The sequence below is a fragment of the Heptranchias perlo genome, unplaced genomic scaffold (genome assembly GCF_035084215.1).
Source record: "Heptranchias perlo isolate sHepPer1 unplaced genomic scaffold, sHepPer1.hap1 HAP1_SCAFFOLD_49, whole genome shotgun sequence".
NCBI lineage: Eukaryota > Metazoa > Chordata > Chondrichthyes > Hexanchiformes > Hexanchidae > Heptranchias > Heptranchias perlo.
This window is the reverse complement of record NW_027139505.1, coordinates 4,272,929-4,283,928: the sequence shown is the minus strand read 5'-3', so window position 1 is coordinate 4,283,928 and position 11,000 is coordinate 4,272,929. Positions and strand designations below refer to the sequence as shown.

Here is an 11,000-nt window from a genome sequence, read left to right as displayed (position 1 = left end):
ATATCATTAAATAGATTGTTAAATGTACAGTGTGGATAAATGGTGTGTTTATAAATAATTAATTAGACTTTTAAATGGACAGTGTGGATAAATGGTGGGTTTATATATCATTAAATACACTGTTAAATAGACAGTGTGGGGAAATGGTGGGTTTATATATCATTAAATACATTGCTAAATGTACAGTGTGGGTAAATGGTGTGTATATCATTAATTACACTCATAAATGCACAGTGTGGGAAAATGGTGGTTTTATATATCATTAAATACAGTTAAACGGACAGTGTGGGTAAATGGTGGGATTGCACAGAGTCAGGGTGCATTAAATGAAATTTCTAACTTGATACAAGGATTCCATATGCAATTACTTCGAATTATATAGAACGTACAGCACAGAAACAGGTCATTCGGCCCAAAAGGTCCATGCTCCACACGAACCTCCTCCCTTCATCTACCCCAATCAGCATATCGCTCTATTCCTTTCACCTCAATGACTTTATTTAGCTTCCATGAAATGCTCGTCGTCTCATCTACTCCTTGTGCTCGTGAGTTCCACATTCCAACCATTCTCTGGTGAAAGACATTCCTGCTGAATTCCATATTGGATTTATTGGTGACTACCTTATATTTATGGTCCAGAGTTCTGGTTTCTCCCGCAAGTGGAAACATCTTCTCCACGTCTACCCTCTCAAACCCTTACATAATCTTAAAGACCTCTAACAGGCCTCCCCCCCATCTTCCATTTGCAAGGGAAAAGAGCCCCATCTTGCTCAATCTTTCCTGACAGGTATAACTTCTCATTTCTGGTATCATCCGAGTAATTCTTATTTTGTAATTTCTCCAGTGCCTCGAGATCGTTTTTATTATATGTGGACCAGAACTGTTCACAGTAATTCAAGTGTGGCCTAACCAGGGTTCTGTAGAAATTTAATTTAACTTCTCTGCTTTACAATTCTATCCTTCTCGGAAGAACCGCGGTGCTTGATTTCTTTTTTTATGGCCTTATTAACCTGCTTTGCTACAGCTAGTGATGTCTATGTCTGTACCCCCAGACCCCTCTGCTCCTCTATCCTATTTGGACACTTATTATCCAAGCAGCATGTGACCCTTTTTTTCCAACCAAAATATAATACCTCACAATCATTAGATACAGAGAAGGCATTTCCTCTGATGGAGGAGTCCAGGACAAAGAGACACAATATTAAAATTAGCGCTCGGCCGTTCAGGAGTGAAATAGTGTCGCACTTTTTCGCACAAAGTTTAATGGAAATGTGGAATTCATTCTGCCAATAAATTATGGATTCTGAGTGAACTGAAATTTTGAAGACTGAAAGCGCAGATTTTTTGAGGTCCTGTTTTAAAGGGAAATGGATAAAGGACAGGTAAATAGAATTCAGGTACAGAGCAGCCATGATCTAATTAAATGGGAGAACAGATTCGAGGGGATGAATGGCCTAATCCTGTTCCTTTGTTACAATATGTGCTGGATTATGAATTCCGGCATTTGTTGAATATAAAGGTTAACCATAGATTCTGTACAATGGCATCAAATCTGGATGGTTTGTACGTTGCCTTTCAATGTGTGTATCGTAGTATCATAGCAGGTACAGCACAGGAGGAGTCCATTCGGCCCACGATGCCTGTGATGGCTCTTTGAAAAAGCTATCCAATTAGTCCCTTTCACCTGCTCTTTCCCCATAGCCCTGAAAATTTTTCCCTTCAAGTTTTTATCCAATTCCCCTTTGAAAGTTATTATTGAATCTCTCTTTTTGCCCCACATATACTCTTTTCTCGAGATCGCCTCTGTTCTTTCTGTATTCAGCCTGGTTCTCAACTATATTATGAACCTTACATTCGTCATGAGCCTCCGTTTCCTGTTTCATTATAACCTCTATCCCTTTCGATATCCAGGGAGGTCTAGCTTTGGGTGGCTTTCCTTTCTCCTTGGAGGGATGTGTCTACAGTGCACCAGAACCAAATGGGCTGTGACTGATTGGTTTTATTCAAGGCTGAGCTCCATCTGTTCTTTATTTTTCTTATTCGTTCATGGGCTGTAGGCGTTGCTGGCAGGGCCGGCATTCATTGCCCATCCCGAATTGCCCTTGAGAAGGTGGTGGTGAGCCGCCTTCTTGAACTGCTGCAGTCCGTGTGATGAACTTTCCAGAATTCCAAGGGTTTAAAGATCAGATAATCGGTGCGAGAAAATCGAAGGTAAAGTTCGTTAAATATAGTTTGGTAAACACACCCACTGTTCCACCCTGTGTCCAGTCAGAATTAAACAGTGAAACCCTGAAACCAACCTCCGATTTTATTTCGGGGACGGTTAAAAGTTCAGTACAAGAGATTCTGTATCTTCAGAATTTAAATACTAATTGCTAAATTTGATGCTTTTTGTATCTGCCGAGATGCTAACCTGATGTGTCCAGGATTATGGACAGCAATTCACCACCAAACCCCCCACGCCCCCTTCTCACCCCCGAAAACTCACGTTATCCTAATAATCTTGTTCAGTCGATAAACAGTGAGACAGGTCAGGACATCGCACTCTCTGGCGCCGTTTCGGAGTCTCCGCCTCTGCCGGGCGAGTCACAGCAGTTCTCCCGCACCCACCTGGCAACACTTGTGCAGAAGGTTGTTTTTATTAATATGTGAGTTTGTCCGTGCAGTTCTTCTAACTGATCTGCTTTAACCGCAGCAGTGCACAAACACAGTTTTAAATAACCCTTCTATCGGATTGTGCCGAGATTGAATGCATTAATCCGGTCCAAAGGGAGAAGTTTATGTCCTGGATTGTTCCTGTCCGGCATTAATTTCAGTCCTGGCCTCACTTGTATAATGCATTATTTCTGTAATAATATCAGGAGAGACTGAACAGGCTGTGGCTCTTTTCTCTATTGGAGAGAAGACTGATAGATGACCTGATAGATGTTTTTTATACATTCGGAAGGGGTTCCTTAGGGTAAACCTAGAGCGCATGTTTCACCTTGATGGCAGTTCAAATCTAGACGCCATGAATTTAAAATAGTTACTGATGAAACCAAGGTTGAATTCAGGAAAAACATTTACTCAGAGAGTGGTGAGAATGTGCAACTCGCTAGCATATCGAATGGTTGAGGCGAAAAGTGCAGATGCATTGAAGGGGAAGGTAGATAAATACATGAGGGGGCTAGCAATAGAAATATAAGTTGATAGGGTGCGATGAACTAGTGTGGGAGAACGCTCGTGTGGAGCATAAATCCAGGCAAAGATCTGTTGGGCAAAGTGGGCTGCTCCTGAGCTGTACAATTCTATTTAATTGAATGAATATTTTTATTAAACCAGCTCTTTCATCAACGCAGATAGTGTCAGTAATATTAACCCTATATTGAGCAGAGATACTGTCAGTGATAACAGCGCTATATTTAGCCCGGATACAGTCAATAATATCAGCGCTATAATCAGAACAGATACTGTCAACAATATCAGCTCGATAATCAGTACAGATATTGTCAGTAATATCAGCTCCATAATCAGTACAGAAACTGCCATTCATATCAGCTCCATAATCAGTACATGTACTGTCAGTAATATCAGCTCTCTGATCAGTACAGATATTGTCAGTAGAGCAGCTCTACATGCAACACAGATACGGTCAGTAATATATGCTGTATAATCAGCAAAGTTACTGCTATTAATGGCAGCTCTATAATCCGCCCATAAATTACAGGAATAGAAGCTCTATAATCATTACAGATAATGTCATTAGTAACAGCTCTATATTCAGAACAGATACTGTCAGTAAGAACAGCTCGACAAGCAACAATGACACTGTCAGTAATATCAGCTGTATAATCATTGCAGATGTTGTCAGTAATATCAGCTCTGTAATCAGTACAGATAATGCAGGTAATATCAAATCTATCATCAGTACAGATACTGTCAGTAGTATCAACAATGTAAACAATAAATCCCCGCACTTTTCTTGCAGTGTACAGCCAACAGCTGTCAATCATAATTTCGCCCGTACCGGAGGGAATTACCGGGGAATTCAATGCACAATCCAGAAGGCTGCTGCTTGTTCAACTGATTTATGAGAGTGCAATCTCCATTTGCTCACATTTTGTCATCGGAAGTTGCTTTTCAAAGCTGCCGTTTATTTCACTAGTTTTTGAGAATAAAGGTTTTATTGCAGTTCCGTTTTATCTGAGCATTTCCTCATGTTGCAACATTCAGTTAATGCAAAATAAACATAGGGGCTTGTTCAATATCCGGTGCAGGAATCAATTGTTCGGTACCTTGCGTAATGCGTCGAACCGAGCTCCCCGTCCATTCTCCGCCCCTCCCTGACCACCTGGAGCTGTCGGCTCAGCTTTAAATTGAGCTTCTCCGTCTGTTACAGCAAAACGGAGACTTCAGGCGGAGCTGAGATCTGCTCCTCGGCCCAAGTCCGTTGCAAAATAAACAGGTAGAGAAAGTCTTTAGCACATTTTGTTTTACTTTGAATGGGGGTTTGAAACAACAAAAACTATTCCCAGCCCAGATTCTTCCGTTTCAGACAATGAATCTCATGAACAACTGTAAAGTGCTAAAATTAAAACCACTCACCTTCAAAGCAATGACTGTTCAGAGACCTCTGCAAGTGAATGTCAAATGGAAACAACATTAACTCTGAGATAGTAAAGTGACACCAAGTAAAACAAATGGAAACATGCAGTGACACAAGGGAGAGACACCAAAGAATTCCACAAAATATTACAACATAGGCCGAAAACATGCATAACATAGGCCTGAAGCATCTCTATCGTTTACAACAATGTATTTAGAAGAATGAGAGGTGACCTCATTGAAACATATAAGATTCTAAGAGGGTTTAACAGGGTCGATGCTGAGAGGATGTTTCCCCTGTCTGGAGTGTCTAGAACGAGAGGACAAAGTTTCAGGATCAGGGGTCAGATATTTATGACTGAGATGAGGAGGAATTTCATTGCTCAGGGACTCATTAATGTTTTGAATTCTCTGCCCAGAGGGCGGTGGATTCTCAGTCGCTGAATATATGCAAGACTGAGATTGATAGATTTTTGGACTCTAAAGGAATCAAGAGATATGGGGATAGAGCGTGAGAGGGGAGTTGCGGTTGAAGATCAGCCATGATCTTATTGAATGGTGGACCAGGCTTGAGGCGCCGTTTGTCCTTCTCCTGCTCCTATTTCTGATGTAACATACATCTGAAACATCTGTAATATCTACAACACTGCGTAAATTAGGCCTGCGACATCTCTAATCTCTAAAACAATGTATAAAATAGATTTGACACTACTCCAACCTCTGCGACAATGTCTAAAATAGTCCTGAAACATCCCTAATCTGTAAAACAATGTATAATTTAGGCCTGAAACATCTCGATCCTCTGCTACAATACCTGATGTAGGCCTGAAACATATCTAATCTCCACAGCAATGTATAAATTTGTCCTGAAATATCTGGAACCTCTGTTTCAACATCTGAAATAGGCCTGAAACATCTCATATCTGTACAATAATGTTTAAAATAGGCCTGAAACCGATAATAGGCCTGAAATAGGCCTGAAACTCCTCGAACCTCTGCTACAATGTTTAAAATAGGCAATGTCTAACAGAGACGATAAGGCGACGGAAGCAGAAAGCCCGAGAGCAGAGCGAAGGCGAGACAAAGTTGGAGTCAACTCACGACAGGCAGATATTGAAAGTGTGATAGGTCAGCAGGTCGGTGATTGGTTGGTGACTATTGATGTTTTTTTCTCTCTCTCTTCGGGCAGGGGCTTAACTAAGAACGTAAATCAATAGCTTTAAAGAGATAAATTAATAAGTTAATACAACTAAGAATAACGAGAGATTAAAAGCACTGCAAAGTACATAAATACATTCCGGTTCGACAAGCAATGGCAGGGCAGGTGGTGTGTGGTAACTACCGCATGTGGGAGTTGGTGGAGAGCAGCATGATCCCCGGAAACCACATCTGCAGTAAGTGTCTGCAGCTCGAGGAGCTTCAGCTCAGGGTTTTTGAGCTGGCGTCCGAGCTGCAGAATTAACAATGCAGCATGGAGGGGGAGAGTTAACCGAGCACTTTGAGCCAGGAAGCAATCGCACCCCAGAGATTAGGTAGTAGTTTAGATTAATTCAGTGTTCAGGGAAATTCAGGGAGGCAGGCATGTCGATCCAGGATCTAGTGATGGAGGAGACTCAGCCCTTTACCTTGTCTGACAGGCATGAGGTACTTGGTACATGTATGGATGAGAGCACGGCCTCAGGGAGAATGGGCAAACTGACCACGGCATTGTGGTACAGGAGGCCATTCAAGTGGGAGGAGTAAAAAGGATTGTGCTAGTGGTAGGTGACAACAAAGTCAGGGTGATACATATTGTTTCGTGCAGCCACGACCGCGAGTCCCGAAGGCTGTGTTGCCAGCCCTTTGCCAGGGTTAAGCATATCTCCTCAAGGCTGGTAAATTACTTGGAGCATGACGGGGAGGATCCAGTTGTCGTGATCCACGGAGCAACCAACGACATAGGTACAACTAAGGATGAGGTTCTGCTGAGACAGTTTGAGGAGCTAGTGTCTAAATTAATAAGCGGTACCTCAAAGGTAATAATCTCTGGAATGCGACCTAAGGCACATCCAAGTTGGCATCGGGAGAGAAAGGTAAGAGAGTTAAATGTGTGGCTCAAAGTGCGGTGTGAGAGGAAGGGTTTTCCTTTCATGAGGCACTGGCACCAGTACTGGGGAAAGAGGGAGCTGTTCCGACGGGACGAGCTACACTTGAACTGGACTGGGACCAGCGTCCTGACGATTCGAGCAACTACGGCTGTAGATAGGGCTTTAAACTAAAAAGGGGGAGGGATCAGGTCAAGGGAAATTTAGAAATCTAATTAGAACAGTTAAGACCATAGAACAGTGTGGTGACTTTGGGAAAGATAAGCAGAGTGTGGCAGGAAGGGACAGAGTTTACGAATCATAGTGCAACAGCAAGTAAGTTCAAAGCAGGAAAAATGGTAAAAAGGCAAAATTAAAGGTTCTTTATCTGAATGCATGGAGAACTCGTAACAAGATAGATGAATTACTTGCACAAATAGAGATAAGTGTGTTTGACCTAATAGCCATGGCAGAGACATGGTTGCAAAATGACCAAGGTTGGGAACTAAATATTCCAGGTTACAAGATATTTTGAAAAGACAGGAAGAATGAAAAAGGAGAGGGTGTGACGCCCTAATCAAAAAGGATGACATTTGGACAGTGGTGAGGAAGGATCTTGGCTCAGAAGATCAGGAAGTAGAATCAATATGCGTGGAAAATAACAAGGGCAGAAAACCCTGGTGGGAATAGTTTTTCGGCCCTCTCGTAGTCGCATTACCGTTGGACAGAGTATTAATCATGAAATAATGGGAGCGTGTAACAAAGGAAATGCAATCATCATGGGGGACTTCAATCTGCATATAGACTGGGCAAATCAAATCGGCAAAGGTCGTTTGGAAGACGAGTTCTCGGATTGTATTCGAGATAGTTTCCAAGAGCAATACGTCATGGAACCAATCAGGGACCAGGCTATTTTAGACTTGTATTGTATAATGAGTCAAAGTTAATTTGTAATCTCAGAGTAAAAGAACCTCTGGGGATGAGTGATCATTCTATGATATAATTCCATATTGAGTTTGAAAGTAACGTTCTTAAGTCAGAAACTAGAGACTTAAACTTAAATAAAGCCAATTACATAGGTATGAGGGGCGAGTTGTCAAAGTTAGATTTGGAAATTAACATAAAGGGAGCAAACAGATTATGAAAGTAAACTAGCAAGAAATATAAACACAGATTATAAGAGCTTTACAAGTATGTAAAAAAGAACAGAGTAGCAAAAGTAAATGTGGGTCCCTTAGAGGCTGTGACAGAAGAAATGAGTCAAAGAGCGAAAGAGTGAGAGAAACGAGATTGAGGGATTCAGGCAGAGTCAGAGAGGGATACAGAAGCAAAGATATTTTTTTATTCCTGCGTCTCTATTAAGTTCAATATATCTTGTATTGTTTATTCTCCCATAATAAGAGCGCTGTTGGATTATAATCACTGACCTTCAAGCAATAACATTTTATTCAGCACGTAGTGGTTTTGAGAGAGTTACTGATGTCAGAGCAGGTGAAATCAGCAGTACCGAGTTATACTGATAGCTTCACATGGGTCTCTGGTCAATCTCCCTCCACACAGTCCCTTTACACAGTCCCAGCGCAGGTACAGCAAGGGTTAGATACAAAGTAAAGCTCCCTCTACATTGCCCAATCAAACATTGGCAGAACAGTTACAGCACGGATTAGATACAGAGAAAAGCTCCTACTGCACTGTCCGGTCAAACACCACCAGCTCAGGCACAATGCGAGTTAAATACCGAGTAAAGCTCCCTCTACACTGCCCCATCAAACATTCTCAGGGCAGGTACGGCACGTGTTCAATCGAGAGTAAAGCTCCGTCTACCCTGTCCCATCAAACATTCCCAGGGCAGGTACAACATCATTTAGATGCACAGAAAAGCTCTTTCTCGAATATTCCATCAAACTGGGCCTGATGCAAAGTAAATCTCCTTCCGATCTGCCTGAAAAAAACAGTTGAAGTGAGATATTTTGAACCTCGAACGGTCAGAATGCTGACCATCTAGGCGACCTGTCTCATCTCATTACCTTTCTGAATGTGTTATGAGGCACATTCAGAGATTCCCTAGTGTGATCTCCTCTTCCCATGACCTGCGATTCCCACGTCTTCTCCCAGCCTCATTATAGCCCTGAACATCCCATCCTGGGACACAATGATCCGAAAGAGAAAAAAGACACGGATACGAAACAGTGATCAATGCAGTGTGTTTTATTTCTGAGTACAGCCCATTATTCAGACAGCAATAATACAGGGTCAGTGGGTTATGGGACCTTCACAATCAAACAGAGCCTGCTTCCCGTGAACGAAGGTTTCATTCAGTGAGAACTTGCGGATCTCGGACTGGTGAGATTCCATCTCTGGATCTTTCACTATTTCGGACTGCAACAATGCACCCCACCGGGGCAGAATCTCCCCAGAGTCTCCTCGTTTGTGTTACAGTGGCCCTCACGACACTTTTCTCCATTCCTGCTGCAGATGTCCAATTGCACTAAAAATCCAAAATGTAGACTTAATTGATTGATCGTAATGGACACAGAGGGAGGGAGTAAAATGAGAAAACATGAAGCAGAGTCTGTCCGTGTTACTGGGACAGACTCTGGACCACACGCAAACCTCAGCTCATTTGTACTTGATTAAACTTTACACTGAAACTCCCCGGCCTGCAGAGTCCCAATCTTTGTTCTTCAGGGCAGCCCAATAGGTTTTCCACAGAATGGAGCCCACTATTCCCGCTATTTGAGACGAGGGACAAAGAAAATAAAGATTTGACATTTATATAGAGCCTTTCCCGTCAACAGAAGGGCCTAAAGTGTTTCACAGACAAACGATTATTTCTCAACTACCGACACAGTTATGTAGCCAAATTGCTCACAGCAAAGTCCTACACACAGTAAACGAGACTTGAGACCGTGGAGAGTTTCTCGTTATGTTAGTTGAGAGAGTGATGTTGGTCCAAGACACCAGGGGAACTTCCAGCTGTTCAAATAATGCCACCAAATGTTTCCTGCTCCATGAACAGGTAGACAGGGTCTCGTTTAACGATTCATCCAAAAGTTGATCCCTCCAACAGTGCTGCACTCCAAGAGTGCTGGGATGTATGCACTGCAGTGGGACATCAACACTTAACTTGTTCAGTCAGCTCCCAACTGAGGCAAACTGACACCCGGCGACTGAAAATTGATAGTTTCGCCGCTTGACTCCTCTACTTAGTTCTTGTCCTCATATTCTGATCACTTTGAACGCTGCAGAATTATTAGGATTCAGAAACCTGCTTTGAAACCCTTTTGATCCAATCCCCTCCCCTCATGTTATGAAAATCTCACTCATGTCTGAGGACCGGTTCCACAGACGCCTCCAGTATCGCTCCCAATTCACCATTCTTCATCTGTGGGTCTGAGCAGTGAGTGTGGGGGAAAGGGGCTGAAGCAGTTCCTGATCCACTTCGCACGCTCACACTTTGTAGCAGGTAGAACTGCTCTGGAGCAGGAACTGTGAGTTTCCCCTTCCGTGGTACCTGGGTACTGAGGCCAAATACAGACTCTCCCAAACAAGTCAATGCTCCGGCTGAGATCCACTAACTCAGCACCGGACAGTAATTTGTGTTTTAATTCCTGTTCTGTTTAGATCATCACACAACACCCACCATTCCCACGTCCCGCTCAGGTGCATCCCAAACAATCGGGGAATTTACTTGTGGAACTGGTTCAGATTAAATTTTTCAATCATTCTTACAATAATATTCATTTAACCAATCAAACCGAGAGCTTCAGTCAGAGAATAAAGTAGTTGAAACAAAACTTGGAACTGGAGATTAGAGAAACTTACGTCCGTAAGCTCCGCGATCTCTGTGACCTCCAATGGACCACCGTTTAGTAGTGATGGTCTGAGTCAGCACCAGGACTCCAAACAGCAAGAGCAGAACTTTCATCATCTTCTGCTGAGTTCCTCAGAGTCAGGATCAGACAACTGGAGTATACAAGTTCTGTATCTAGACTAAGAGAGTTTGCTGTATTTATAATCACATAAAAGGGGAGGGACTCTCTGAAAATATACGGAGAAAACGAATTTCCCTTCTGAGCGACTGTGAATCATTTTGGCAGCTTGCCTCAGTTGGCAGTTGTCTATCTTTCAGATCACAAGGTTGTGTTTTTGGCCCCACTTCAGGTTTTAAAACATGAGCTCATCTGACAGGATATGCCACGCACACAAGCAGGACATAAAACCCTTAACTCCACCAGAAGTCTCTGAAAATATCCTGGGAAAAGTGTGACTGCTGATCAGTTGGCAGCTGGACTAAGTTGGCAGTTCTCTATCTAACAGATCACAAGGTTGTGAGCTGTGGCCCAACTAATT

At 42.6% G+C, this 11,000-nt stretch overlaps 1 long non-coding RNA gene across 1 annotated transcript; it reads right to left on the bottom strand.

Moving 5' to 3' along the window:
- Window positions 1-8,840: 8,840 nt before the first annotated feature.
- On the bottom strand, window positions 8,841-10,580 carry LOC137313917 (uncharacterized). The gene is made up of 2 exons (XR_010961125.1): window positions 10,473-10,580; window positions 8,841-9,135 (listed from the first exon to the last, which is right to left on the bottom strand). It is a non-coding gene; the product is annotated as an uncharacterized lncRNA (long non-coding RNA).
- Between the last annotated feature and the right edge of the window lie 420 nt (window positions 10,581-11,000).